At 43.4% G+C, this 18379-nt stretch overlaps 1 long non-coding RNA gene across 1 annotated transcript in view; it reads right to left on the bottom strand.

Annotated features, from left to right (window-relative positions):
• LOC120991849 overlaps positions 1 to 6255 on the bottom strand; it is a 106637-nt gene extending 100382 nt beyond the window's left edge. Inside the window, exon 1 of the long non-coding RNA XR_005776837.1 lies at positions 6109 to 6255. This is a non-coding gene — a long non-coding RNA (uncharacterized LOC120991849). The remainder of the gene's footprint in view (positions 1 to 6108) is intronic.
• Positions 6256 to 18379: the final 12124 nt, after the last annotated feature.

Below are 18379 nucleotides of genomic sequence, written 5' to 3'. Positions count from 1 at the left end.
TGTTCATTTTTATAAGAGTCAACCGGTCAGCATTTTCAGTTGAAAGCCGGATGCGCTTATCAGTTATTATGCCCCCAGCAGCACTAAATACCCGCTCTGACAAAACGATGGCGGCAGGGCAGGCCAGCACCTCCAAGGCGTAGAGCGACAGTTTGTGCCATGTGTCCAGCTTGGACACCCAGTAGTTGTAAGGCACTGAGGGATCAATGAAGACGCTGACACAGTCTGCTACTGTACGTACTCCTTCACCATCTTCCAAAATTTTTCCCTCCTTGTGACACTAGGCCACGCATCAGGGTGAGGGTGCTGGCAGGGTCATGTCATGAAACTTTCCCAGGCTTTGGAGAGTGTTGCCCTGCCTCTGTTGGAACTGCTGTGTGCTCCCCTCGTCTCCCCTCCTCGGTTGCCACGGAACTACTTACTCTGCCACCAGCGTTGTCAGCTGGAAATTTTTGGAGCAATATTTCTGCAAGGACCTTCTGGTATTGCAACGTTTTGCTCGTCCTCTCCACCAGAGGAATGAGAGATGAGAAGTTCTCTTTGTAGCGGGGGTCGAAAAGGGTGAAAAACCAGTAATCTGTGTTGTCCAAAATGCATAAAACGCGTTGATCACGGGAAAGGCAGCCTAGCATGAAGTCAGCCATGTGTGCCAGAGTACCAACAGGCAAGACTTTGCTGTCTTCATCAGGAGGATCACTCTCAATCTCCTCATCCTCTTCTTCCTCTTCTGCCCACCCACGCTGAACAGATGGAATTAAACTTTCATGGGTACTACCCTCTGTAGCGGAGGCAATCGTCACCTGCTCCTCCTCCTATTCCTCCTCCTCATCATCCAATTTGCGCTGAGAAGCCAAACTGAGGGTGGTCTGGCCATCACCCTGTGTACTGTCTTTCCCCTTTTCCACCTCTTCCACATGCAAAGAGTCGGCCTTAATTGTGAATAGCGAGCATTTGAGTAAATACAAAAGTGGGATGGTTACACTGATAATAGCGTTATCGCCGCTCACCATCTGTGTTGATTATTCAAAGTTTCTTAAAACCTCACAGCGGTCATACATCCATGTCCACTCCTCGCTTGTGAAGAGTGGAAGCTGACTCGAAAGGCGATGACCATGTTGCAGCGAGTAATCCATACTGCCCTCTGCTGCTCACAAAGCCTGGCCAACATGTGGAACGTCGAGTTCCAGCGCCTGTTCACGTCGCACAACAGTCGGTGAGATTGCAATTGTAAGCGCTGCTGCAGCATTGACAGACTGGCGGAAGCTGTCGATGACTTGCGGAAATGGGCACACCCGCGGCGCACCTTCACCAGTAGCTCATTCAAATTGGGGTAGGTTTTGAGAAACCGTTGAACCACTAAGTTGAAGATGTGGCCTAGGCATGGAATGTGTGTGAGCTTGCCGAGCTCCAAAGCCGCCAAGTTACGGCCATTATCAGACACAATCATGCCTGGTTCTAGGTTGAGTGGCGAGAGCCACAGCTCAGTCTGGTCCCTAATCCACTGCCACAGCTCTGCGGCTGTGTGCTGTCTGTCACCTAAGCAGATCAGCTTAAGCATGGCCTGTTGATGCTTACCCACTGCAGTGCTACACTGCTTCCAGCTACCGACTGATGGCTGACTTGTGCTGCAAGAGGATAATTCTAAGGTGGAAGTGGAGGAGGAGGTGGAGGAGAAGTGGGGGTTGGAGCCACTAACGTAGGTGGTGGCATAAACCCTGATGGAAGTAGGGCCCGCAATCCATGGCGTGGGTTGCACATGTGCCATCCTAGGCTACGACTCGCTCCCGGCCTCCACAGCGTTCACCCAGTGTGCCGTCAGGGAAATGTAGCATTCCTGGCCGAAAGCACTTGTCCATGTGTCAGTGGTTAAGTGGACCTTCCAGTAACTGCTTTGGTCAAGGCACGGGTGACACATGCTGGTGTAAGGTGGGCACAGCACACCGTGAAAAATGGTGGCGGCTGGGGACTGTGTAACGAGGGATGGCCGCTGACATCAGGCTGTGGAAGGCCTCAGTGTCCACAAGCCTAAATGGCAACATTTCCTGGACTAGTAATTTGGAAAGTTGTGCATTTAGTGCTATGGCCTGTAGTTGGGTGGCTGGGTATTTGCGCTTGCGTTCAAATGCCTGGGGTAAGGACATTTGTACGCTGCGCTGGGACATGGAAGTGGATGTGGTCGCTGATGGTGCTTGCGAAGGTCCAGGTGCAGGGTAGGAGGCATCCGGGCCTGCACGTTCGACAGGGGATTGGCCAGCACATAACACAGGTGAAGAGGAGGCAGTAGTGTGACCCGCAGACACAGATTGTGGACCCAAGAGTTCGACCAATTAGGGTGCTTTGATGCCATTTGGCGGATCATGCTGGTGGTGGTGAGGTTGCTAGTGTTCACGCCCCTGCTCATTTTTGTATGGCACAGGTTGCAAATTACCATTCTTTTGTCGTCCGCACTTTCCTCAAAAAAGGGCCAGACTGCGGAACAACTACCCCTTGGCAAGGGAGATTTCCGCAAGGGTGTGCTTCGGGGAACAGTTGCGGTTCTGTTTGGTGTGGCCCGCCTTCTCCCTTTTGCAACCTCACTGCCTCTTCCAGCCAGTTGCGGTGCTGCGGATCCCTCCTTCTCTGTACTGCTGTCCTCGCTCTGCTTGCCGCCAGGTTGGGTCAGTGACTTCATCGTCCACCACCTCCTCTTCCACTTCCTCACTCTGCTTATCCTCCTGACTTGTTGACCTAACAACAACCTCAGTATTTGACAACTGTGTCTCATCCTCATCATCAACCTCTTGAGACACTAATCGCCGTTAACTTATCAGCAACTGTGTCTCATCATCATCATCATCCACCTCGTGAAACACTAATTGCCATTCCCCACTGTCATCTTCTTGTGACTGTGGATGCTCAAGAGTTTGGGAATCAGGGCACAAGATCTCATGTCCCTCTTCAAGCGGGCTTGTCGAGAGGCCAAATTAAGGAATGGTGCTGAAAATAGCTCCTCGGAATATCCGAGTGTGGGATCACTTGTTTGGCAAGACTCTCCATGGTGGGAGGAAGGAGGATCAGGGTGAGGTTTGTGTTGACCAGACTCTTGGCTACTGAGATTGGACTTGGTGGAAGACAGGGTGGTGCTTAACCGACTGGACAACGCACTGGTCTGACTTCGAGAACGTTGCCCTGTGCCGCCCTGCAAACTGGGACATGAAGCTAGGTATCGTGGATGATTGTTTTTCTTGTGCTATTTTGCTGACAGCAGGTACAATTTCAATGCGCCCAGGGCCACGGCCTCTGCGTGCACCATCAGCATCCCTTACTTTTCACCTTCTTCATATTCAATTTTATATATGCTTGAAAGTATGTCACACGTACAGTAGTGTAGGATTTGTAAGTGTATGCGCAAAAAAATTAAACAAGGTATTTCGGATGTGGAAATGTCACACAGGAGATTTACCGCAGATAATGTCGGTGATGTCAGCAGCAGCTAATATAAAATTACAGGGAATGTCACAGGTATTTGGGATGTGGGAAACATTGCACAGGAGATGTAGCGCAGCTAATGTCACTGTCCACAGCGGACACCGTCTACGGAAAAAGTACACTGAATGTCACAGATATTTTTAGGCTGCGCACACATTACACAGGAGATGTAGCGCAGATAATGTCACTACACTGCGTGCAGAATTATTAGGCAAATGAGTATTTTGACCACATCATCCTCTTTATGCATGTTGTCTTACTCCAAGCTGTATAGGCTCGAAAGCCTACTACCAATTAAGCATATTAGGTGATGTGCATCTCTGTAATGAGAAGGGGTGTGGTCTAATGACATCAACACCCTATATTAGGTGTGCATAATTATTAGGCAACTTCCTTTCCTTTGGCAAAATGGGTCAAAAGAAGGACTTGACAGGCTCAGAAAAGTCAAAAATAGTGAGATATCTTGCAGAGGGATGCAGCACTCTTAAAATTGCAAAGCTTCTGAAGCGTGATCATCGAACAATCAAGCGTTTCATTCAAAATAGTCAACAGGGTCGCAAGAAGCGTGTGGAAAAACCAAGGCGCAAAATAACTGCCCATGAACTGAGAAAAGTCAAGCGTGCAGCTGCCAAGATGCCACTTGCCACCAGTTTGGCCATATTTCAGAGCTGCAACATCACTGGAGTGCCCAAAAGCACAAGGTGTGCAATACTCAGAGACATGGCCAAGGTAAGAAAGGCTGAAAGACGACCACCACTGAACAAGACACACAAGCTGAAACGTCAAGACTGGGCCAAGAAATATCTCAAGACTGATTTTTCTAAAGTTTTATGGACTGATGAAATGAGAGTGAGTCTTGATGGGCCAGATGGATGGGCCCGTGGCTGGATTGGTAAAGGGCAGAGAGCTCCAGTCCGACTCAGACGCCAGCAAGGTGGAGGTGGAGTACTGGTTTGGGCTGGTATCATCAAAGATGAGCTTGTGGGGCCTTTTCGGGTTGAGGATGGAGTCAAGCTCAACTCCCAGTCCTACTGCCAGTTTCTGGAAGACACCTTCTTCAAGCAGTGGTACAGGAAGAAGTATGCATCCTTCAAGAAAAACATGATTTTCATGCAGGACAATGCTCCATCACACGCGTCCAAGTACTCCACAGCGTGGCTGGCAAGAAAGGGTATAAAAGAAGAAAATCTAATGACATGGCCTCCTTGTTCACCTGATCTGAACCCCATTGAGAACCTGTGGTCCATCATCAAATGTGAGATTTACAAGGAGGGAAAACTGTACACCTCTCTGAACAGTGTCTGGGAGGCTGTGGTTGCTGCTGCACGCAATGTTGATGGTGAACAGATCAAAACACTGACAGAATCCATGGATGGCAGGCTTTTGAGTGTCCTTGCAAAGAAAGGTGGCTATATTGGTCACTGATTTGTTTTTGTTTTGTTTTTGAATGTCAGAAATGCATATTTGTGAATGTTGAGATGTTATATTGGTTTCACTGGTAAAAATAAATAATTGAAATGGGTATATATTAGTTTTTTGTTAAGTTGCCTAATAATTATGCACAGTAATAGTCACCTGCACACACAGATATCCCCCTAAAATAGCTAAAACTAAAAACAAACTAAAAACTACTTCCAAAAATATTCAGCTTTGATATTAATGAGTTTTTTGGGTTCATTGAGAACATGGTTGTTGTTCAATAATACAATTAATCCTCAAAAATACAACTTGCCTAATAATTCTGCACTCCCTGTATCTGCAGCGGCCTAACTATTGCTGATGTCAGCAGTGGCTAATATAAAATTACAGGGAATGTCACAGGTATTTGGGATGTGGAAACGTTATACAGGAGATGTAGCACAGATAATGTCACTGTGTGCAGCGGACACCGTCTAGGGAAAAAGTACACTGGATGTCACTGATATTTTTTGGATGTACACACGTTAGACAGCAGATGTAGTGCAGCTAATGTCACTGTCCGCAGTGGTCACCATCTAGGGAAAAAGTACACTGGATGTCACAGATATTTTTGGGATGCGCACATGTTATACAGCAGATGTAGCGCAGATAATGTCGCTGTCACCAGCAGGATGCGCTAAAAATAGATATTGCTGCCACATACAAGGGTCCTTAAAAGGACTTTTGGGTTTGTTAAGTTTTAGCAATTTAGCACAGGTTGCTCTAAAAATATAGATTGCTGCTGCCACACACAACAATAGTCCTTAAACTGACTTTTGGGTCTCTGATAAGTTTTTCTAATGAAAAAAAGAAAATTTCGCTCCCTACACTATCTGTCCCTTCTTCAGCACAGCTCTCTCTGACTAACACTGAGCCGAACACGTGTCATCGGGTGCTATGGAGCACTGGAGTACTGTATAATACAGGATATTACTCAGGATCAGTACAGAATGTAGTGTCAGAATAGTGGCATGTCAGTTATAAACCTCTGACAAACTAATAGTCTCTCTAGACTTATATTTATGTAACCATGTCAAGGCACAGTAGCTTGCAGGTGTATCCCTCGCCTCCAGCACCGACCACCAGGGGTCTTACAATCTTCCCCCTAACTGCCAAAAGAGCAGTGCTATGTACAGTATAATTCCGCACTCTCCAGTGTCCTCAGGGTCATTAGTTTCTCACCTTGAATTCTCTTATGTGGGGCGTCCTCTTATAATTCCCTTTCTTCTTTCTTCCTCCAGCTTCCACCTCTATATACAATACTCCTGCCCTCTTGTTGGATCTTATTGACATCCAGCTCCTCTTTGATCCGTACTGAATTTGTAACAGGGCTGGGGAGCTTCAGCTGGACTAAAATGAGGAAGGAAATTGAGAAAATGAAGAAATTTCATTTTTTTTCCATATCTTTAGCTTCACGTTATCATCACATATGGTATTGCACCACCGTATCTTATATGAGAATGTTTAAAGGGAACCTGTCACCAGTTTTATGGTGTCCTAACTAAGGGCAACATAAATAAGTGACTCTTAGCACAATGCTGGGTCCCCTTATTTAATTGACCCAGTCAATCTGCCAACATCTTGTATTGAAAAGCTCCAGCTGATAATGATGAGTCCTGAATATTCATGAGCTCCTGACTCTTCCCGCCTACCGGCTGCAGATTGACAGTTTTTTTCCATATGAATCAGCAGCAGGTGGGCAGGGGAGTGGCTATAGCTGTTAATTGAATATACGCTGGACTCAATGACATCACGCTGGACTCAAATCAGCTCATTAGCATGTGGCATGTGGCATCTTTGTGTGTATATTATGAGGTAACCATCTGTCACACCAGTAAGTGAATACATCTAAGGTACTTTTTAGTAGTTAATGATTGTATATAATTAGTTAGATTATAATCAAATATCCACATGACAGGTTCCCATAGTGGAATTTTTTTTTTCATGTATTCTACACTAAAATCTGTGGAAAATCTGGCCACAATCCAAATTTCACTTGAAAATCTATACAGTACTTCATATACTTACAGTTATGCATCTGTGTCACACTGTCCCCTCCCTCCACTCCAGAAATTATTGCTGTGGTTTCTATAGCAGTCAAAGTGATAGGGGTTAAATCAGCATGTGGATCCACGTCAGACTGCAAACCGACGAAGAAACCTTAGATGTTATTATGTTAGATCATGCTATTGAATGAGTTCTAGATACTTAAAGGCTACATATGTACACATTTGGTGGCAATTTTTTAATGCTTACATTTTACTCATATTGGGATAAAAAAAAATTCAATTGGGCTTTATTTCCAATCATCTAATAAACCTTATATCTAAATTACTAAAAGGTCATAAACAATTATTGAAAACACATTCTTATCAGTAAGATAAGAACTGAGCTATAATCAGTGTTTATGTGGTCATAGATAAGAAGCTGCTAAAGAGCTGCGTGATTGAACACAGTGAAAATTCAGAACCTGTCACTAGAGAATCTCAAGGCTGCACAGAGACAGGGGTTCAAAATTTTTTATAAAGATCAATTGAAAAAAATATATATTTTTAGCTCAAAATAAGTACAACGCAATAAGAAAAAAAAATGCCCCAAAGGTGTCTGTACTCTCTTATCTACCATTTACTGATGTCAGCCAACAATCATGTTTCACACCATGACCATCCGAAGGAGAATGAATATGGGACAGGGGTTCCATTACAGAGGTCTAGTGCTGAGGACCGTGATTGACTGAAAAAGATAAAGGTCATATATAGGGATAAGCGAGCCCGCCCTGTTCGGGTTTGTAGCGAACATTGCAATGCTAAAATCCGTGTTCGGAGTTTAAATAAAGCTTGTTGAAAGGCTGCCAATCAACAAACATTTAAGCTGTGGGCACTTGGAAGCCATCAAAGTCATGCCAAGTATGGGCATGGCTGTGATTGGCCAGCACACCATATGACCCTGCATGCTTAACCCCTTAAGGACTCAGCCCTATTTCACCTTAAGGACTTGGCCATTTTTTGCAAATCTGACCAGTGTCACTTTAAGTGCTGATAACTTTAAAACGCTTTGACTTACCCAGTCCGTTCTGAGATAGTTTTTTCGTCACATATTGTACTTCATGACACTGCTAAAATGTGGTCAAAAAAGTTAATTTTTTTACATAAAAAATACCATATTTACCAAAAAATTTTAAAAATTAGCAAATTTCTAAGTTTCAGTTTCTCTACTTCTGTAATACATAGTAATACCCCCAAAAATTGTGATGAATTTACATTCCCCATATGTCTACTTCATGTTTGTAGCATTTTGGGAATGATATTTTATTTTTTGGGGATGTTACAAGGCTTAGAAGTTTAGAAGCAAATCTTGAAATTTTTCAGAAATTTACAAAAACACAATTTTTAGGGACCACTACAGGTCTGAAGTCACTTTGCGAGGCTTACATAATAGAAACCTCCCAAAAATGACCCCATTCTATAAACTACACCCCTCAAGGTATTCAAAACTGATTTTACAAACTTCGTTAACCCTTTAGGTGTTGCACAAGAGTTATTGGCAAATGGGGATGAAATTTGAGAATTTCATTTTTTTGCCTAATTTTCCATTTTAACCCATTTTTTCCACTAACAAAGCAAGGGTTAACAGCCAAACAAGACTGTATCTTTATTGCCCTGACTCTGCCGTTTACAGAAACACCCGATATGTGACCGTAAACTACTGTACGGGCACACAGTAGGGCGTAGAGGGAAAGGTGCGCCGTATGGTTTTTGGAAGCCAGAGTTTGCTGGACTGTTTTTTTGACACCATGTCCCATTTGAAGCCCCCCTGATGCACCCCTAGAGTAGAAACTCCCTAAAAGTGACCCCATCTAAGAAACGACACCCCTCAAGGTATTCAAAACTGATTTTACAAACTTTGTTAACCCTTTAGGTGTTGCACAAGATTTAATGGAAAATAGAGATACAATTTCAAAATTTCACTTTTTTGGCAGATTTTCCATTTAAATTTTTTTTTTCCAGTTACAAAGCAAGGGTTAACAGCCAAACAAAACTCATTATTTATGGCCCTGATTCTGTAGTTTACAGAAACACCCTATATGTGGCCGTAAACTGCTGTACGGCCACACAGCAGGGCGTAGAGTGAAAGGTGCACCATATGGTTTTTGGAAGCCAGATTTTGCTGGACTGGTTTTTTGACATGGCCCTGATTCTGTAGTTTACAGAAACACCCCATACAGAAACACCCCATATGTGGTCGTAAGCCGCTGTACGGGCACACGGCAGGGCGCAGAAGGAAAGGAATGCCATACGGTTTTTTGGAAGGCAGATTTTGCTGGACTGGTTTTTTTGACACCATGTCCCATTTGAAGCCCCCCTGATGCACCCCCAGAGTAGAAACTCCAAAAAAGTAACCCCATTTTAGAAACTACGGGATAGGGTGGCAGTTTTGTTGGTACTAGTTTAGGGTACATATGATTTTTGGTTGCTCTATATTACACTTTTTTGTGCGGCAAGGTAACAAGAAATAGATTTTTTGGCACGTTTTTTTTTTGTTATTTACAACATTCATCTGACAGGTTAGATCATGTGGTATTTTTATAGAGCAGGTTGTCACGGACGCGGCGATACCTAATATGTATACAATTTTTTTTATTTATGTAAGTTTTACACAATGATTTCATTTTTAAAACAAAAAAAATGTTTTAGTGTCTCCATAGTCTAAGAGCCATAGTTTTTTCAGTTTTTGGGCGATTATCTTAAGTAGGGTCTCATTTATTGCGGGATGAGATGACGGTTTGATTGGCACTATTTTGGGGTGCACATGACTTTTTGATTGCTTGCTATTACACTTTTTGTGACGTAAGATGACAAAAAATGGCTTTTTTTACACCGTTTTTATTTTTATTTTTTTACGGTGGTCACCTGAGGGGTTAGGTCATGTGATATTTTTATAGAGCCGGTCGATACGGATGCGGCGATACCTAATATGTATACTTTTTTTTATTTATTTAAGTTTTACACAATGATTTCATTTTTGAAACAAAAAAAATCATGTTTTAGTGTTTCCATAGTCTGAGAGCTATAGTTTTTTCAGTTTTTGGGCGATTATCTTGGGTAGGGTATGATTTTTGCGGGATGAGATGACGGTTTGATTGGTACTATTTTGGCGTACATGCGACTTTTTTGATCACTTTTATTACCTTTTTTGGGAAGTAAGATGGGCAAAATTTCAATTTCCTAATAGTTTTTTTTTTTTTTTTTTTTTATAGCGTTCACCGTGCGGGGAAAATAAAATGACTGTTTTATAGATCAGGTCGTTACGGACGCGGCGATACCAAACATGTGTAGGGAATTTTTTTTTTTTCATTTTTAATCAGTGATAAATGTGTTTTTTGATTTTTACTTTTTTTTCACTTTTTTCACATTTTTTTTGACCCAGACCCACTTGGTTCTTGAAGATCCAGTGGGTCTGATGTCTGTATAATACAGTACAGTACAATATATATTGTACTGTACTGTATTTTACTTACACTTTGTCTGAACAGATCTATGCCTTTAGCACAGATCTGTTCAGCACCATGGACAGCAGGATGCCGGAGACGGCGTCCTGTTGCCATGGGAACCTTCCCCGTCTGCTCAGTACTGGTCAGAACTTCGCAGACGGGGAAGGGTAAGGAGGGGGGCTCTCTGGGGGCTGTCTGGGGGCTCTCTCCCTCTCCATCGGGGGGCTGCAATGGCACTGCAGCCCCCTGATGGGAGAGGGAGGGAGCTCCCTCTTACTGTTAACTTTTTCCATACAGCGGTCCGTAAGGACCGCTGTATGGAAAGGGTTAAAAGGCTGACATCGCATCACCGATGTCAGCCGTTTATACCAGGGTGTCAGCAATGTGCTGACACCCTGGTATACCCACTCTACACCAACGAATTTTCAAGGGGAGGCAGGCACCGCCCCCACCGCCCACAACTCCCCCCCTGCACCACCCGCCGGCAAAAAATCATGCAGGGGAGCGGGGGGGGTGTAAAATCTATGTTTGAGGGACACTAAAGTTTCTGATCCCCGTGGTCAGGGACCGTGGGGATCAGAAACTGCAAAAAGCGCAGCAAACCGCAGGTCTGAATTGACCTGCGGTTTGCGGCGATCGCTGATAGGGGGGGGTCCCATGACCCCCCCTGGCATTGTCACAGGATGCCGGCTGAATGATTTCAGCCGGCATCCCGTTCCCATTAACCCCCGCGGCGCCGGAATCTGCATTTAAAGTTAGGACGTACCGGTACGCCCTGAGTCCTTAAGGACTCGGGAAATAGGGCGTACCGGTACGCCCTGCGTCCTTAAGGGGTTAAATGCCGGATCACATGATGCGCCACCATTCTGCTCTGACTAGCATAGGGACAGGGTACTGCTGCACTGGGTGACAGTGTTAGGCTCTAGAAATGAGCGAATTTCTCAAAAATTCGATTCGGATGCTTCGCTGAATTTTCCGAAAAGATTAGATTCAAAACCAAATTGTTTTGTGGCGAATTGCGTTAAAAAATGGCTATTTCCTTGGCTGCAGAGAGCTTTTATAGTGGTGTAGAACTCAGTGTGTTGCAGTAACACGCACAGGGAGTCTACTGTGGTAGTGAAACAGTACTGTGAGTCAGTATGACATGCACATGACAGGCGTCACTCTTAGAATCACTGCACACTTCACTTATTTGGGCAGTTAAGGGGCCAAAACTGACCAAATAACTTAAGTGTAAACTCAGCCTTACAAGTCGATGTAAGCGCCAGGTATAAAGACCCATGTAAAGGCTCAAGATCCTACTATAGCGTGAAAGAGCGTTGACCGATTCCACATTGATGTTTACAGAACTTGTTCTATTAAACGCTTATACAAGTAGAGCCCCCGACAGAGTGGAGAGGGGTCAGCAGTAAGTTTGTGTTGACGTCACTTATTATTTTGCTCTTCCGTCAGAACAATAACCCCCAAAAAATGGATCCTGTTTGTTGAGCATCTGCCTTCACTCAGTCAGCATTTGGTCAGTAATCCATCAGTATTGCTAAAGCAAAAAAAAACAGGAGTGGATCCAAAACAGAGATGACACATGAATATGCAGTAAGCCGGATTGGAATAATGCACACTGACTATATAACATGCAATGATAAGAAAAACGATTGCGCTGCAGGAGAAGATTATTTTCTGTTTCTTCTCTTTCCCTTATATTCGTAAAATCTTCAGTTAAAAGGACCACATGCAATCGATAACTCTCATACGTGGCATGGAAACCTGAAATGTAGTAACAAAACGCACTATGGTGTAGTATGCTCTGAACACCTATCGCACCGGGTGGATGCAATATACTCACAAGACTCCACTTGTAAGACGCGTGGAAAGAGACCTGATGCTATCTTCAATAAGAGAGCTCTGTTGGTAGAACGAGCGTGAACCAGGAGCCGTCAATTCAGCAGATCTTTATCCAAACCGCGATCCCACCAGAAGAGTGCCACTTGCAGAGGATATCACCCGACTCACACTTCCAAAGATCTCAAAGGAAGGAGGACGCAGGAATAGTGAAGTACGTACCAATGTTGCAGATAAAAAAGGTTTAATATACTCACAAAAATACAGGAATAAAAACGTATTAAGAACAATCAGTGCTGCCCGACCCGGGTTTCGCCATAATGCTTCGTCTGGGGCGTTAATTACTAAGTGGAAACCACTGTGTTTAAGTTCATGGGGAAACCTCCCCTCTTGTATACGTCATATTGACATCTAGATCTATTAAAATATTTAATTGTTAAAAAGGGGAGCGGAAACCACAAAATTTAAATATTCTAACCACACATAGTTACAACAGATAAAAAATCTAATGGAATGGACTTGGTTATGGGGATAGGTTACTAATAAGTAAATGGACCAATGTATCCTCCTATTTTGTACTAACCCCTAAATTAGTTCCTAGACTATACAGGCATTAACGTCACATTCAATGTTTAACCCCTGAAGTTGAATGGTATTCAGAAGGTACATCCACTCTACCTCCCTTTTATTCAATATCGCAATGAAATCTCCTCCACGTATGGGGTTATGTACCCTCTCGATACCAGTAAAACGCAGACCCCTAGGATTTTTTTGATGATGGATCTTAAAATGTAGAGAGACACTGTGCGTCTCAAGCCCATTCTTAATATTGCAGATATGCTCTTGAACTCGGGTCTTGAGGCTCCGTGTAGTTCTTCCCACATAATGGAGGCCACACGGGCACTCCAATAGATAAATAACACCCACATTGTTGCAAGAAAAATTGCCTCTTATTTTAAAGGTTTCTCCTTTTCTTTTATTGGATTGTATAATCTCCACAGACCTTACCCGATCCTTTTGAATGCGGTTTCTGCATGGTATGCAAAAACCGCACCATGTGAATTTGCCCTTACTGGCAACTATACTTTTTTTGTTGGTTGCAAAGCTAGCGCTATGAACCAATCTATTGGTGAGATTACTCGCTCTCTTGAAAACTACAGGGGGTTTGTCTGGTAAATCTTTACTGAGAACAGGATCGTTCTTTAGTGTATGCCAATTTGTATTAATCATGTGCTTGATATGACCCACTTTGGAGTTGTACTGGGTTAGAAACATATATCTAAAATCTTTTTTTTGCTGGTCTTTCTTTTTACTTATTAGGGGCTTATTAACATCACGTTTTCCTTCTATCTCTACTCTACAGTGGTCCAAATACTCTTCCTCATACCCTTTTTCCAAAAATCTTTCTTTTACCATCTGGCCCTGTTCTCTATAGTCTTCTATTTTAGTACAGTTTTTAGAAATACGCTGAAACTGACTTTTGGGTACATTCTTGAGCCAAGATGGATGATGGCAACTGTTTAATTCTATATATGTGTTCACGTCCACAGTCTTAAAAAAAGTCTTAGTTTTCAGTCTGCTGTCCTCTGCAAAAATAACTAAATCAAGGAAATCTACAGAGGTGGCACTTATATGGCTGGTGAACTTTAGATTGAAGTGATTTTTATTGATGTCCGCTATGAAGCTCTCTAGACCCTCCCTCTCACCTTGCCAGATGAGAAGGCAGTCGTCTATGTACCTTCGCCATACTATTAGTTGACCCCTTCCTAGATTTTTGTTGAGGACCGTGTCTATTTTCTCTCTCTCCCACATAGTCATAAAAAGGTTGGCGAGGCTGGGGGCAAATTTCGCCCCCATCGCCACGCCTGAGTGCTGGAGATAAAAAGAATCACTGTAAAGAAAAAAATTGTGGGTGAGACAAAAAAACACACAGTCCAAAGCAAAGTTTTTTTGATCTATCCCCATTTGAGGGTCACTATCTAGGGCTTCTTGAACCCCTCTGATTCCCAAATCTTTTGGTATGCAGGTGTAAAGGGAGGACACATCCACTGTGGCTAACCACATGGTTCCCTGGATTTCTCCAATCTCCTCTATGAGATCAATGACACTAGAGGAATTTTTTAAGTAGGAGGGGGCCACCGTCACATATTTCTGCAAAAAATAATCAATATATTCGGAGACTCTACTGGTCAGGGAGTTAATCCCTGACACAATAGGTCTCCCAGGAGGATGTATTGGATTCTTATGTATCTTTGGCAGAAAATATATGACAGGGGTAACTGGATTTTTTAGAGAAAGGTAGTCAAACTCTTTTTTGTTTAAAACGCCATTCTGTAAACCTTTCTTCAGGATCACTTCTAGTTGTTTTTTGTATACATTTAGCGGATTATTCTTCAACAGTGAGTAAGTAACCTTATCGGAGAGCAATCTCTCCATTTCTAACGTGTACTGCTCTACTTCCATTAAAACAACCCCCCCCCCCCTTCTTATCAGCCGGTTTTATGACTATTTTTTCATTCTTTTCCAACTTTTCACAGATGCTGATAAGGCATTTGATAGTCAAATGGTCATTCATGAGATTAGTTCTATCATCTCAAAAATTCCCTGACTCTTTTATCTCTGCAATAGATGCCATGTACTCTAATGCCTCTGCTTCAATTTCTATCAATGACACCATCTCTTCCCCATTCCAGATACGTAACGGAACCCAACAAGGCTGCCCCCTTTCCCCCCTTCTATTTGTCCTGACTATGAAACCCCTCCTACAAACAATTAGGCTAGATAACGAAATCAAAGGAGTGAAACTTGGTGACCAGGAACATAACTGCTGCTGCTTTTGCGGACGACCTGCTCATCATGATTAGCAATCCAACTATCGCTCTCCTCTCCCAAAAATCTACCATCACATAGAAACATTTGGCAAGCATTCAAATTTTAAGATCAACCACAGCAAATCCCTGATCATACACGTTGGCATATCCAGGGCCCAGAAGGTTCGTCTGGTGCAAAACTCCCCTTTCAACTGGTCTCTCCCCCACCTAACATACTTAGGAATCAAAATAAGTAATGATCCCTCACAACTATTTTCATTAAACTACACCCCTCTTTTGAAACATATCTCGGATTCCCTTAAAAACCTTGATCTTCCGATACGTTCCTGGTTTGGTAGGAAAAATATTCTCACCTCTCTGGTATTACCCAAATTGACTTACTTGCTACAAGTCCTTCCAATCCCAATCCCGACTTCTTATTACACCTCTCTTAGATCATTATTCAGCTCCTTAATTTGGAACAAGAAAAAAGCCCGCCTCTCCTATAAATCCCTCTGTCGCTCTAAGACATTAGGTGGAATCGCCCTCCCATATCTGGAATTATACGGCAAAGCCGTCCTCCTCTCCAGATTGGTAGACTGGTTGAGGGCCCCACCCAATAAATCCTGGGTCTCTATGGAACAATCACTAGTCAAATCCTCATTTAGAACCCTCCTCTTAAGCCATAAGTGCTTACCTCCTCTGCCTTCAGAAGCAACCCCATTGATAAAATCCACTATGAGAGCATGGAAGTGGTTCCAATCCACACACTATAAAGTTCTATTCCCTTCTCCACTCCTACAGGTACGGGATATCTTCCAACTAGCCCCCAAAGCTCTCCTTGAAAGTCTACCCAAACAGGCCAGAGAATCTCTCACATCCCTGAGAGACTTATTTCAGGAAAATGTGACCTTATCAGTGAGTGAGCTGAGAGATAGTCTTTCGATCCCCTCTTTTCTAGCACTTAACAACCCAATCCATTTCCTCAGGGCTTACTTATCACAACATATCTTCTATGGGGATTTACTAAGACCTCTGAGTTGGTTTGAGAGCTTGATAAGCAGTCTACAAGACCCCCCAAACTTATATCACAGCTCTACATTAGACTCAGATCTCCAGCATCTTTTGTACCCCCGTCTTTCATAGGACTTTGGGAGAGGGACTTGAAACGCACATTTTCTCGCAAAGAAATCGATACGATCTTAATCTCCTCACACATTTCGTCTAGATGTGTGAGACTTCAAGAAAACGGGTACAAAATCATCACTAGATGGTACAAGACCCCAGATATAGTCTCCCTATACTCTGAAACCACTTCTGACGTGTGCTGGAGATGCTCAGATACCAGAGGATCCTACCTACATATTTGGTGGGATTGCCCAAAATTGCTCACTTGGTGGGAAAGAATCTTCCAAATAAGCAACCAAGTATGCAGTGCGAATTTCCTCCCATCCCCGGAAATAGCACTCTTAAAGCTATATCCGGCCAACCATAAGACCTCTAATCTGGGCCTCTTCAAACACCTAATATGTGCTGCCAGATTCCTCATCCCGAAATTCTGGCTATCTTCTGACACCCCCTCCATAGAAAACTGACTCCTTAAAGTGGACCAAATTCATAGATATGAAGAAATATCGTCTTGGGAAATGAGGAAATTTCAGAATTTTGCCAAACTCTGGCAAGAATGGAAGATATTTAGAAGATTAGACATTTAAGTTCACTAATGTCAAAATGTTGGAAGGAACATCTCTCCCCAGCCTTTATACATTTATAGTCCTTGACAGGACACCTATCCATTCCCCCCCTTCGTACACTAGCTGCATCCTTCCCGCCTCATCATTGATCTGACTCCATCCGACAACATATTGTAAAAAATTTGTTAGTCCTGCATTAAGACTTGCTTTCCAATGTGACGTTTATGTTTATTAATTACTTCACTAGGAGGTTGCATCCTCTCTATTCATTTGTATGATGATTTACTTAAAGGGCTTCTGTCACCCCACTAAAGTCATATTTTTTTTTTGGGTTAGTTAAATTACTTATCCTGCGATATATGAAAATATAATGGTCTTACTTACTTTGATCCAGCAGTTTCTTCTAAAAACAAACTTTTAGAATATGTAAATTAGGTCTCTACCAGCAAGTAGGGCGGCTACTTGCTGGTAGCAGCTGCAGAAAACCGCCCCCTCGTCGTGTTGATTGACAGGGCCAGCCGGGATCTCCTCCTCCGGCCAGCCCTGTCGGCATTTCAAAAATCGCGCGCCTGTGTTCATTCGGCGCCGGCGCTCTGAGATGAGGAGGCTCGTCTCCTCAGCACTCCCTCAGTGCGCCTGCGCCGATGACGTCTTCTATTTCGGTGATGTCATCGGCGCAGGCGCACTGAGGGAGTTCTGAGGAGGCGAGCCTCCTCATCTCAGAGCGCCTGCGCCGAATGAACACAGGCGCGCGATTTTTGAAATGCCGACAGGGCCGGCCGGAGGAGGAGATCCCGGCTGGCCCTGTCAATCAACACGACGAGAAGGCGGTTTTCTGCAGCTGCTACCAGCAAGTAGCCGCCCTACTTGATGGTAGAGACCTAATTTACATATTATAAAAGTTCGTTTTTAGAAGAAACTGCTGGATCAAAGTAAGTAAGATCATTATATTTTCATATATCGCAGGATAAGTAATTTAACTAGCCCAAAAAAAAAAAAAATGACTTTAGTGGGGTGACAGAAGCCCTTTAAATAAAGAAATAAAAAAAATAAAAAAACTTAATTTTGTAGCCTTTGCTGCATATGTCATTGTGAGAGAACCCCTTTACATACTGCTGTGCTATTCTGGTATTAAAAAAACACCCATTTTGGGCAATAATCTTAATTTGCAGCCTTGTCTGCATCTGTACGTGTGAGATACATCCTTTAGAATTTTGCAGCCTTTGATGCATCTATCATTGTGAGATACATGCGTTAGATACTGTTGTTCTATTCTGTTATTAAAAGATCAAGGGCAAGATCATAAATTTGAGAAATATGAGGAGAGCGTCAAATAAGGGACGTGGCCCAGGTCGTGGTGCTGCTGGTGGAGCTCCTGTTGCAAGGAGAGGACGTGGTCGATCTGTGCCAGCTACACGCACAAGTAAAACACCTTCCTCAGGTGCGAGTAGGCGACAGAACCTTCAGCGGTATTTGGTCGGGCCTAATGCGGCTCTACGAATGGTGAGGCCAGAACAAGTACAGGCGATAGTAGATTGGGTTGCTGACAGTGGATCCAGTTCCTTCACATTGTCTCCCACCCAGTCTTCTGCTGAAAGTTAGCACCTGTAGCCGATGTC

The sequence above is a fragment of the Bufo bufo genome, chromosome 1 (genome assembly GCF_905171765.1).
Source record: "Bufo bufo chromosome 1, aBufBuf1.1, whole genome shotgun sequence".
Taxonomy (NCBI): Eukaryota; Metazoa; Chordata; class Amphibia; order Anura; family Bufonidae; genus Bufo; species Bufo bufo.
This window is presented reverse-complemented; position numbering and strand designations above follow the sequence as displayed.